Below are 12,981 nucleotides of genomic sequence, written 5' to 3'. Positions count from 1 at the left end.
ATGTTATACTGTGTATCTTTAACTCTATGATTGGGGTAAGAATACAACGCAGGTTTGTGTACTCTCTTCTTTAGAAATAGTGGGACCAGATTAATCATGTAATGTGATCCCTTGGTCAATTTTCAAGATTCATTGAGTTTTGTAGTCTGCCTTATTATAGCACTGCATAACTGCCATTCAAAATTGTTCAAATTTACCAACTCTCTTGAACAAGTGATAACTTCCATATATCACTAAGTTTGACAAATGGTAGTTTTTTTGAAAAAAGATGAACAGCACAATATTGCTTTCCTGGGTTTCATCAAAATCCAGAGTGATAGGAGAAAAGTTTATTTTTATACTTGCTGCACTCTTTAGTCTTGAGAAAAGACTTCCAATCAAGTACCTGATGAAATGAGACTACTTTACAATGCTACCTACTCTTTTTCACTCTTTAAAACTGTTACTCAATCTCACTGGTGTTGGGAATAGAAATTCTCCTGTATGTGCAGTAGGGAGTGCTTCCTTCAGGTGAGGATTGAGAACTATTGGTAAAGATAGATGTTTGTGATATTGGTTTTCATTTAGATCTGTACACTGTCTCCCCTGAACTCTGGTCTGAACTCCCTCCCGGTAACAATAAATGGTGCAAACTTTCAGTCATTCCAATTTTTAAATTTTGCCATACTGATAGTTCCCAAATTTGGACCACTGTTGATTTTACTTCCAGTCAAACAATCCCGACATGCATTTTTACTGAAGGATAACAGCTATAATAGGAACAATTTTCTGGCAGAAATATTGTTGAATCTTAGTGAATGGTCAGAAAATTGAAGACAAGCAAGGTATTCTCCAATATGTACTGGCACATTGTGTTCCTCACCATCAAGCCTCTGCTGTGAAGATGAACCAAATGCACTCGTCATATAGGTTGCTCAGTAAAGCAAGAAGCTTCTTAATTTCTCTTTAAAATCATTCAGCCATTTAAATTGCTGATTGGAAACTTGAGCAGAGTAAATGCCAAATTTCTGGTCTATGCTTCTGGCAGGAGAGGTTTCTCACCCTAATGCACAAGGTTGGAAAGCTAACCTATAGTGCTTCATTAGAAACTCTCAACAATTACACATGAAGGCCTGTTGTAGAAAATGCTCGATATAAGTGTCTCTGTGTCAGAAAATGTCAGTCTTTCAGACATCAATGACAAATGTACAAAATGTAAGATATTTCAGTGTTTGAAGACTAGCATGTTTTGCTGTGATCTTCCCCACTATGTTATCTGTCATTCATATAATCTATTATAGAGGCACATACGTACAGAGACAGTTATGGCTTTCAATGTAGAATAATTTACTTAGGTAAAAAAGGCTAAAATATACAAATTAAAGGCATTAAGTTACTCTTGATAGTTTTAGTGGAGACAGGGATCTGTGCTGCAATACAGATTTGGTCTCTATTTCACTGAAAGTGTTCATTCATTCTATAATTAGTTCCACATGCACTATCCAAATTTAACATTGATTCTGGGCCTTGTTTGGACATTAAAATATTCTTACTTACGAAAGCTTTATATTGCATTGTAATGTGGCCAAGATTTACTTTTGAAGTTTTTGCTCTAGTATTAAACAGTTTGTATTGTTTCAAGTGTATTAGTAATAGTTGGCAACTCAACAACTGCAATATTGTTTGTGTGTACAGTTTATTAATACATAATTGAAAGGTCTTTGTTATGAGAAATACACTGTTGAATATACTTTTGACAAATTAAAGGGTATTTGAATTATTTCTGAAATAATGTTAATAAAACATATGATGTCAGTTTTTTACAAAAGCAATGAGGTCATTCATTCACATATTGCAAATTTGGGAAATTATTTTGGGGATGTCTTGAATTCATTTTCTCACAAGCGGAGAAAACATTTGTTTGTGCAGAGCTTCAATTTGAAATAGCGGAGCTGAATAAATATTTCACACTAACTAGAACAAAATAGTTTTGTGACTTCAATGGTTTGTAATTTCAAAATTTATAATATTTACAAATAGCAAAATGATCAGAAGTGGAATACAGAATAAAATAATCTTGTATTTTGAATCATTGTTATTTCAGCAATTATTTTTTGTACTAATTATTCTAGTCCTTAAATTTGTTAGCTTTCAACTGCATGAGTAAACCAATGTAGGACCGAGGTAAAGGCTTTTTCACTCATGTCATCTTCTCATATAGGAATTGATTTGTCGGTATTATTCTGTCTTTACATCTCCAGCTATGTATTCATTCTATGTATTTTGGGCACTTTTCCTTTCCTGTTCGAAGCTTCACTTGTGTAGAGTGTGGTCTGGCTTTGAAGAAGTACTTTTTTGATGATGTAAAGTCTTGTGCACAAACAATTTCTTCCAGATGTGGGTGACCTAGTAGGGGTTTCTTTTGGGATTAAGCAATATTGTGCAAATGAGCAGAGGCTACAAAGGCCACATAAAGCAGGACAAACTGTTAAAGAAGTGGAAGGAGTGAATGGCTCTCAGCAGAAGGTCAGATTGACGGAGGGTGTTTAGAGAGCAATTACTTCAGCAGCAACCAATGCTCGAGACATCTGTGCCTCATTAAAGAGATTGCAAATAAAACATGTCAACATTGTTAGCTGTGGCTAAGTTCATAGAATCATTAAATCATAGAGATGTGTAGCATGGAAACAGACTCTTTGGTCCAACTCATCCATGACAACCAGATATCCTAAATTTACCTTGTCCTATTTGTCAGTATTTGACCCATATCTGTCTAAACCCTTCCTATTCATCTACCCATCCAGGTAACTTTTTAATGTCGTAATTATACCAGACTCCACCACTTATTCTGGCAGCTCATTCCAAACATGCACCACCCTCTGTGTGAAAAAGTTGCCCCTTAGGTCCCTGTTAAATCTTCCCCCTCTCACCTTAAATCTATGCCCTCTACTTTTGGACTTGCCTACCCTAGAGAAAATACCCTGTCTATTTACCCTATCCATGCCCCTCATGGTTTGAGAAACTTCTATAAGGTCACCCCTCAGCCTTCAACCCTCCAGGGAAAATAGCCCCAGTCTATTCAGCCTCTCTCTATAGCTCAGACCCTCCAACCCTGGCAACATGCTTGCAAATCTTTTCTGAACCCTTTCAAGTTTAACAATATCTTGCCTTTAGCAAGGAGACCAGAATTGAATGCAATATTCCAAGTAGCCTAACCAATGTCCAGTACAGCTGCAACATGACATACCAACTCCTGTACTCACTACACTGACCAATAAGGCAAGCATACCAAACACCTTCTTAACTAGCCTGTCTACCTGAGATTCCACTTTCAAGGAATAAAGGTCACTTTGTTCAGCAACACTTCCCAGGACCCTATCATTAAGCATATAAGTTGTATTAGATTGATAACAGGGAGAAAGTGAGGACTACAGATGTTGGAAAAGCACAGTAGGTCAGGCAGCATCTGAGAAGCAGGAGAATCAATGTTTTGGGGAGAAGCCCTTCATCAGGAATGAGGCTTGTGGGCAAGGGGGCTGAGAGATAAATAGGAGGGGTCGTGGGGTTGTGTGGAAGGTAGCTAAGAGTGTGATAAGTGGTGAAGGTGAGGGAGAAGGTGATAGGTCAGAGATGGAGTTTGGAGCAGATGGATGGGATTGGTGACAGGTCAATAGGGTGGTGCCGAGCTGGAGGCATGGGACTGAAATAATGTGGGGTGAGTAGAAATGAGGAAACTGGTGAAATCCATATTATCCCTTGTAGTTGCAGGGTCCCAAGGCAGAATATGAGGTGTTCTTGCTCCAGGCATCAGTGGTAAGGATTTGGCGATGGAGTAGGCCCAGAATCTGCACTTCCTTGGTGGAGTGGGAAGGGGGAGTTGAAGTGTTCAGCCATGGGACAGTGGGATTAATTGGTGTGGGTGTCCCAGAGATGTTCTCTGAAACAATCTGCAAGTTGATGTCCTGTCTCCCCAATGTAGAGGAGACCACACTGGGTGCAATGGATACAGTAGGTGACATTGGTGGAGGTACAGGTAAATCTTTGTCGGATGTGGAAGGATCCTTTCACTCCTTGGACGGATGTGAGAGGGGAAGTGTGGACACGGGTTTTGCACTTTATATGGTGGCAGGTGAAGGTGCCAGGAGTGGAGATGGGCTGGTGGGTGGTTGCTGATAGGGGTGGGGAGAGAAATATATCCCTAGTGGTGGGATCCATTTGTAGGTGGAGCGAGTGGCAGAGAATGATGCAATGCATACGGAGGTTGGAGGGGGGGGGGGGGGGTTCTGTCTTTGTTGCATTTGGAGGGGTGGAGTTCAAGGGTGGAGGTACAAGAAGTGGAGGAGATACACTGGAGGGCATTGTCAACCATGTGGGAGGGGAAATTGTGATCTTGGAAGAAGGAGGCCATCTGGGAATTTCTAAGGTGGAATTGGTCATCCTGGGAACAGATGCAGCGAAGGCGGAGGAATTGGGAATAAGGGATGGCATTTTTACAGGAGATAGAGTGGGAGGAGGTATAGTCCAGGTAGCTGTGGGAGTCAGTGGTTATTTGGTGGCCGATGATGGAGATGGAGAGGTCCAGAAATGGGAGGTGTTTGAGATGGTCCAGGTGAATTTGAGGTCAGGGTGAAAGGTGTTTGTGAAGCTGATGAACTATTCAACCTCCTCGTGGGAGCATGAGGTAGTGCCGATACATCATCGATGTAACAGAGGAACATGTGTGGGGTTGTACCAGTGTAACTGCGGAAGATGGACTGTTTCATGTACCCGACAAAGAGACTGGCATAGCTGGGTCCCAAGCGGATGCCCATGGCTACCCATTTAGTTTAGAGGAAGTGGAAGGATTGGAAGGAGAAGTTGTTAAGGGTGAGGATCAGTTCAGCCAGGCGGATTATAGTGTCAGTGGAAGGGTACTGGTTGGGACGACATGAGAGGAAAAAACAAAGGGCTTGGAGGCCTTTGTCATGGCGGATGGATGTGTGCGGGGACTGGATGTCCATGGTGAAGATGCGGCGTTGGAGGCCAGCGAAACAAAAATCTTGGAGGAGGTGAAGGGTATGGGTGGTGTCCCAAACATAGGTGGGGAGTTCCTGGACTAACAGGGACATGACGGTGTCAAGGTATACAGAGATGTGTTCAGTGGGACAGGAGCAGGCTGAGACAATGAGTCAACCAGTGAAGGCAGGTTTGTGAATCTTCGGTAGGAGATAGAATCAGGTGGTATGAGATTCACAGACAATGTGGTTGGAGGTTGTCGATGGGAGATCGCTAGAGGTGATGAGGTTGTGGATGGTTTGGTGATGGGAGATGAGGTCATAGTCGATGGGTAGGAGGAGGAGGTGTCTTCGAATTGCCGCCTGGTTTCAGCGGTGTAGAGATTGGTGTGCCAAACTATCACTGTGCCCCTTTTGTCTGCTGGTTTGATGGTGAAGTTGGGGTTGGAGTGGAGGGAGTGGACGGCTGCGTGTTGTGAAGGAGGGAGCTTGGAGTGGGTAAGGTTGAGGCAGTTGTCATGGCGACAGTTAGAAATGAAGGGGTCAAGGGCAGGTAACAGGCCAATACAGGGTGTCCAGGTGGGTGGTCTGGAGTCTTAATTGAAAAACTGGGCCTGGAGGTGTTGGAGGTGAGAGAAGGGGTCCTCGGTGGGTGGGCAGGAATCTTGATTGAAAAGGGCCCACTTTTTTGAGAGTGAGAAAGTTGGAGCAGAAAGCAACAGTGCAAAACTTAAATAAAGGTAATTACATTGGAATGAAGGCAGAATTGGCAGGAGTGATTGGGGAAAGGAATGTAGCAGCAAAGAAGGTTGAGAAACAATGGCAGACATAAACGAAAATAGTTCATAACTCACAGCAAAGATATATCCTGGTGAGCAAGGACTTTCGAAAGGGGATAAACTGATCATGGTTAACTATGAAAGATAATATATTTCATTTGATACTTGCCTTAAAATAAAATAGGGCTGTTTCCTCTTGTAGGAGAGGCTAAGTCCAGAGGGAATAATCCCAGTATAAGAGGTTGCCCATTTTAAGAGATGAGGAGGTATTTCTTATTTCAGAGTCTGGTTAATCTGTGAAATTCTTAACTGTAGAGGGCTGTAGAGATAATGTTGTTAAGTGTATTTAAGGTTGAGATAACCAAAGAAAACTACTACAACTACATAAAATTACCATTTATGTAACTTCAGTCAATGTGTGAAGAAAGAGACACTGAAACATCATACCTGATGAGGTGTAGAGGGACCATCAAAGGAATGAATATAAAAGGGAGAAAATGCAGCATAAACTGACCTGTAGTCTCTTGGGAGTTACCTCAGACTGTGAACATGATGGAAGATATGATAGCAGACTGGGTGAGAGACATATTTTATGCTTTCCCCTTCAAGAATACCCAAGACAGAGGTTAATAGCCAATGGAACTCTGATCTGTGTGTACTCATCAGCTGAGGCTTTCATGTCTTCTAGCCCTGGTTTGAGCACCACTGCATTGTGAAGAGCAAAGTTGAAGAATCATCCATTAGACAATTCTTCATTGCAGGTAAATGAATCTCTCACTCTGAGCACGAGAAGCCATTTACCAGAAACACAGTCAAAAGGATTTCAACAAAAGTACAAAATCAAGAATCCCAAAATTGACTGTTCAATGAACAATGTTTCATTATCTACTCTTCACAAATGATCCACTGACACTGACCTCTATCTACTTTAAGTAGATAATTTGTGTGTGTGTGTGTCTGTGTGTGTGTGTGTGTGTGTGTGCACCCATGTGTTTCATGCTTTTTGTGGAGCCCTACTAGAGCTTCTGATGTGGGATGTGATGTGCCACAATGATTGTCACTATCTCCTGAGCTGGTCAGGCCAATTAAAATTCAGCAACCATAATCCTCTGAATAAATGGACAGCAAAAACTGCAATTCAGGAGTTTGCTGGGGCTTTCCAAATGGGAGTGTAATGCACCAAACTGACTGCCATGAGTTCCTACATTAATTAGACAAATGAAGATTTAGTTGTCATAATTCCCCAATTAAAAATAATTTACTTTGCATCAATTTCTTAGTACTGCATTACCTATTACTGTACTGTGGGGCCAGTTGCCTAGATGGCTGGTTTGATGCCAACAGCATGGGTTCAATTCCTGCACTATCTGAGGTTAACATGAAGAATGCTCCTTCTCAACCATTCCCCTAACCTGAAGCATGATGACCCTTGTCTCTTTATAATGAGAGAGCAGCCCTTTGGTACAATAGACTGTGTGAATTTACTTTACCGTTTGTTACTCTTCTGCATTTGGAACGGTGCTATGTGCAGGAATGGTTTGAGAGCAAAATAGCAAGCAATTCCAAACGAGAAGTGCATAAAGCTATAAAAGGAGTGCGTCATTTCCTTCTCCCAACTGAGGGCTTTTTAAAATCAATGTTTGAAGAAACGTTAACTTAGTAGTGACAGGCAGTATGGCTTTGTATGGGGGAGGTCATGTTTACAAACTTGATTGAGTTTATTGAGGAAATGACAAAGATGACTGATGAAGGCAGGGAAGTGGAAGTTGTCTACATTGATTTTACCAAGGCCTTTGACAAGGTCCCTCATGGCAGGCTGACACAGAAAGTGAAGTCACATGGGATCCACGGTGAGCTGGTAAAATGGGTACAGTCCTGGATTAGTCATAGAAGAACAAGGATAACAGTGGAAAGGTGTTTTTCTGAGTGGAGATCTGTGACCAGTGATGTTCTGCAGGGATCAGTGCTGATACCCCGATTATTTGCAATATATAAATGATTTTGGAGGTACTCTGATTTGTAAGCTTACAGATGATACAAAGATTGGGGGAGTTATGGATTGTGAGTTTGGTCCAGGACTAGGCAGGAGACTGGGGCAGAGAAATGGCAGGTGGAGTTTAATCCGATTAAATCCGAGGTGATGTATTTTGGAAGGTCTAATGCAGGAAGGAAGTAGACATTGTATGGCAGAACCCTTAGAAACATTAACATACAGAGGGATCTAGGTGTACAGGTTCACAGTTCCCTGAAAGTGGCAAAATAAGTAGATAAGGTGGTCAAGAAGGCATATGGCATGATTGCCTTCATCAGTCAGAGCATAGAGTATAAGAATTGACCAGGCATGTTGTAGCTCTATAGAACTTTAGTTAGGCCACATTTGGAAAATTGTGCGCAGCTCTGGTCACTACACTACCAGCAGGAGGTGGTGGCTTTAGACAGGATACAGAAATGATTTACCAGGATGTTGCCTGGTGTGAAGGGTATTAGCCATGAATAGAGATTGGACAAACTTGGTTTATTATCACTTGAGTATCAGAGGCTGATGGGGCGAGCTATTAGAGGTTTAAAATATTATGAGAGGCATGGATAGAATAGATAGTTGGAATCTTTTTCCCAAGATAGAAATGTGGCATATCTTTAAGGTAAAAGGAGGAAAGTTCAAAGGAGATGTGAGAGGCAAGTATTTTTACACAGCAGGCGGTAAGTGCTTGGAATGCACTGTTAGAGAAGGTGGTGGAGTTAGAAACAATAGCAATGTTCAAGAGGCATCTTGACTGACATATGAACAGGAAGGGAATCGAGAGATATTGAGCACATAGAGCCCAAAAGCTGTTTAGTTTAGAAAGATCATGTGTTGGTGCAGGTAGGCTGCAGGGCTTCTTTCTGTGCTGGACTGTTCTTTGCTCCATTTTCAAAGAACACAGAAAGAACATACTTGATGTCTTCTTCCAAATGACCAAGGAGAAAGATTAAGAAGCTTGAGGAATATCTATGACAACAACCTGGGACTGAACAGCACTGCTGCTCCAACTTGATCTTTCTGTTATATGAGTGGATGATTTGGTATTTTTTAACTGACCTGTACTTCACTATGGTGGTAAAAACAATGACTGCAGATGCTGGAAACCAGATTCTGGATCAGTGGTGCTGGAAGAGCACAGCAATTCAGGCAGCATCCGAGGACAGGCAAAATCGACGTTTCGGGCAAAAGCCCTTTATTCCTGATGAAGGGCTTTTGCCCGAAACGTCGATTTTGCCTGACCTCGGATGCTGCCTGAATTGCTGTGCTCTTCCTGTACTTCACTATGGCTATCATGACAGCACCTTTCAATGGAGCAGAGCTGGACGCTGATCCCAGTAAATAATGATTCCATTAGGAGACCTCTGATACCTGTTTGATCAACAGTGCTACCAGCTCTCATTCAATGTCAAAATCAACACCTCAACTCCCAGACAACTAATATCTTAACTACTATCTGTTTTTGGATTTACTTCACATTTATTATGTGCATATGTATATGTTGTATTATGATTTGTGCTTGTGTTTAGTAATTAGTAAATTCACTATTTTCTTAACTCAAGAAAGCCATGGTTAAATTGGCTCTTTTATCCTTTTGCAACATAAATTCATTTGGTCTAGGAGAAAAGTATCCACAAGTGAGCGGATCCTTTGTAAATTAGTGCTGTTACCAACTGACAGGCTAGGTGAGTAACAAAGGAGAACCAGCTCAATTCTGCTGAAAGAAGATGGTAGATGGGAGTAGTCAAGTAGAAACCAAGGCATAAATCTGGATGTTCTGAACAAATCAGATATTGTGGATGTAGATTGTTCTCTAGTATTGAGGAATGATGGTTTGGAACCTGTTCTGGACATATTCAGGGATGAGGGTATCTCTGGCTGGGCCAGCATTTATTTCCCATTCCTAATTGTCCAGAGAACAGTTAAGAGTCTACCACACTGACATAGTTCTGGAGACAAATGTAGGCCAGACCAAGTAAGGATGGCAGATTTTCCTTCTCTAAAGGGCATTAGTGGGTTTTTCCAACAATTAACAACGTAATCTTTAGATCCTTAACTCCAGATTTGTTTTTGAATTCAAATTCCACCATCTGCCATGATGGGATTTGAACCTGGGTGTGCAGAATGTTGGCTGAATTGATAGTCAAACGATAACAGCACTGAGCCATCGCCTCCCTACAAAATCAAAATGTTGTATTAAAGGTTGTATCAAAATGCATCAGTTGCTGACAAAAGTGTTGGTTTCAGGTAGCATTTCTGCCAGTTTCTTCATATTGATCACCACGCATTAAATCAAAGATATAGCACACAAGGAACACACACATACTTAGAGAACACAACTACTATATTGACACAGGAAAACAGGCATTAAAAACATGTTAACTTAAAATTAAAACTGATGCAAGCTTATACACATAAAGCCATCATGAAAAATATAACCTGCAGACAGTAAGATAACAATTAAATGGCTGCATGTTTCTAAGACAATTGTCAGTATAGAGGCATTTTGAAAAACACAAATACAAGCTTTTATGAAATGAAGCTGTTCAGTGTTAAATGATCCAAATGATCCATAGTGTTCATTACAGTAACATCCACCTTAACAATGTTAAAAGATTTAAAATTCTTCCCCATTTTAAACCCCATTACTTCCCCATTGCTGCTTTATTCCATGTGCTGTCACCCACTCTTCCCCAACTCCTCCTCTTCCTCACTTCCCCACCACCTTGCTGCCTTCATCCTCCTTTCCTCTTTCACCCCCAACTTCCTTCATTTCCCCAACCCCCACATTTGCCAACCCCACTTTTCCATCACCTTCACTCATCCATTTACCCTCATCCTTCCCCACATCCCTGCTCTTCCCCAAACTCTTAGCCTCTGGTCTTCTGTCCCACTAATGGTCTCTGGCACTACTGAAACTCACTTTGTTGTCTCTGATCTCCAACCCTGTCATATTTTCAGTGTGGTGAAGAAGGATTACTACCTATATCCTGCAGTAATCGTGTTGACACCATATGAAAACACCCTGGGCAACCCCACCTATCAGGCAGGAAGCATGGGGCAGAGGCATGAAAAAGAGAAGGAGTCAGAAGAAGTGGTGGAGAAAGTGCTTGCAGAGTAGACAGTCCCTTTTGACCCCATTCTCGGCGATTAAATACCAGAAAATGCAATTACAACTCCCCATTCACACTCATTACCATCAATGACTATGGCATTGTTTTCCTTCCCGCAATGTAAAAATAACACCCAATGTATAATATGCAATCCAATTCAAGTGTAGACATAAATAATGTCGTAGTTCATGTGTCTCAGTGGTTAGCGCTGCTGCCTCACAGCACCAGGTTCTCAGGTTCGATTCCAGCCTCGGGTGACTGTCTGTGTGAAGTTTGCACGTTCTCCCCGCGTCTGCGTGGGCTTCCTCTGGGTGATCTGGTTTCCTCCCACATTCCAAAGATGTGCAGGTCAGGTGAATTGGCCATGCTATGCATTAGTCAGAGGGAAATGGGTCTGGTTGGGTTACTCTTTGGAGGGTCGGTGTGGACTGGTTGGGCTGAAGGGCCTGTTTCCACACTGTAGGGAATCTAATCAAATATGAAAATAAATACCTCATACTTGTGCTTCTTCTGTAGACTTTGCTTGTCCTATTGCTTCTATGCAGTGCTTCCCCATTAGTTACATCATGGTTGGCCAGGCTGCTGGCTTTAGCAGACTTGAGATGATTTTGGAGAGAACATGTGTATTCTACACAGAGAGTCATCCTAGGTCTCTATGAGGCAGCAGTCCTGACCACTCAGCCACAGTGCCACATGTCTCCAATTTTGAGGGATAGGATGATTTAAATAGTCAGGGATCGAGGCCTACAGAAGCATCCACACCAAGAAGGCTCTGGAAAATCAGGGTAGCATCTTACCATTTGTCGACATAACTAAAAACCCTTAACAGATCAAAGTTTAAACTGCGCAGAAATTATACTGTACAGGGGAATAATGGTTATCTCTACTCCAGCTTTACATTTGGCCCCACAAGTGACGTTGGGTACACAATATAACCATTGAAATATGGTTCAGTAAATTGTAATGAGAAGCTAATGATATGTAATCTTGAGAGGCTCCAAGCCACGTTAGTGTTATGGGAATTGACTGGCAACAATGTTCATTCGTGAGATAAAGTCAAAATACTTTTATTAAGTTTCATGGAAACTACAGCAATAAACTCAGGCAATGATTTGCAATCTAACAAGGGCTATATGTTTGCTACAGTGATTCTGGACAGAAGAACTCGTGACTGACATTGCAGCTTTTGATCTTTCATCGAAAGCTTTTTCTTTTCTTCTGTATTAGGTTTTGGTTTTCCTCTGCTGTGTGGCTTATGTTAGTTGAGTTATTTTTATCCTGGCTCGTATCCAATGAACTCCTCTTTATGTTTATTCTAACTCATGTCCATGGTCTTAATGCTCCAAGGATACTTTTTTTTAATCAGCTGGACATAATTTATGTGAACATGCACATTACGTAATTTTTTTTGCATTCAGTATTGTTATAATTTCCCTTCGATCTCAAGGCTGCTCATCTATTGTGATTACTGTCAGAGACTTCAACATTGGTGCTTTTAGCCTGCACAAGAAACCTTCAAGGTCTTAGCTTTTAGCTACTGCAAGAGTTTTTAAGGCATGACATTTTTTCTATAGTCATACTACCCCATAATATCAATTTATAATATGCTTTGTTTCTATATTTCCTACTTCACCATTCAACAAGAGAGGTTTTAATAAAGCTGTTTGTCTCAGACAGGAATGTGTCATGTAGAAATCTTTCATCGTTTTCATTATAATATCACTAGCTTTTAATTGTCAATATAATTTCTATCAAAATTAATGATTTAAAAATTGATATATTCTTGGTGATTAATATGGGAGGGTTTTGATTTTAAGGATGACCTCACCTAATATACTTAAAGTGCCATTGTTTGCACTGGACAATATTGACCATTAGGGCACCTGACCCAGAATTCCTCGGAGGTCAGGAATAGGTGACCAGGCTGGCCAGAAGAACGATTCTGGATTAGTGGTGCTGGAAGAGCTCAGCAGTTCAGGCAGAATCCAAGGAGCTTCGAAATCGACGTTTCGGGCAAAAGCCCTTCATCAGGAATAAAGGCAGTGAGCCTGGAGCATGGAGAGATAAGCTAGAGGAGGGTGGGGGTGGGGAGAAAG

Source organism: Chiloscyllium plagiosum, chromosome 23 (assembly GCF_004010195.1).
Source record: "Chiloscyllium plagiosum isolate BGI_BamShark_2017 chromosome 23, ASM401019v2, whole genome shotgun sequence".
Lineage (NCBI taxonomy): Eukaryota > Metazoa > Chordata > Chondrichthyes > Orectolobiformes > Hemiscylliidae > Chiloscyllium > Chiloscyllium plagiosum.
The sequence above is the reverse complement of the archived record's forward strand: the minus strand, read 5'-3'. Positions refer to the sequence as shown.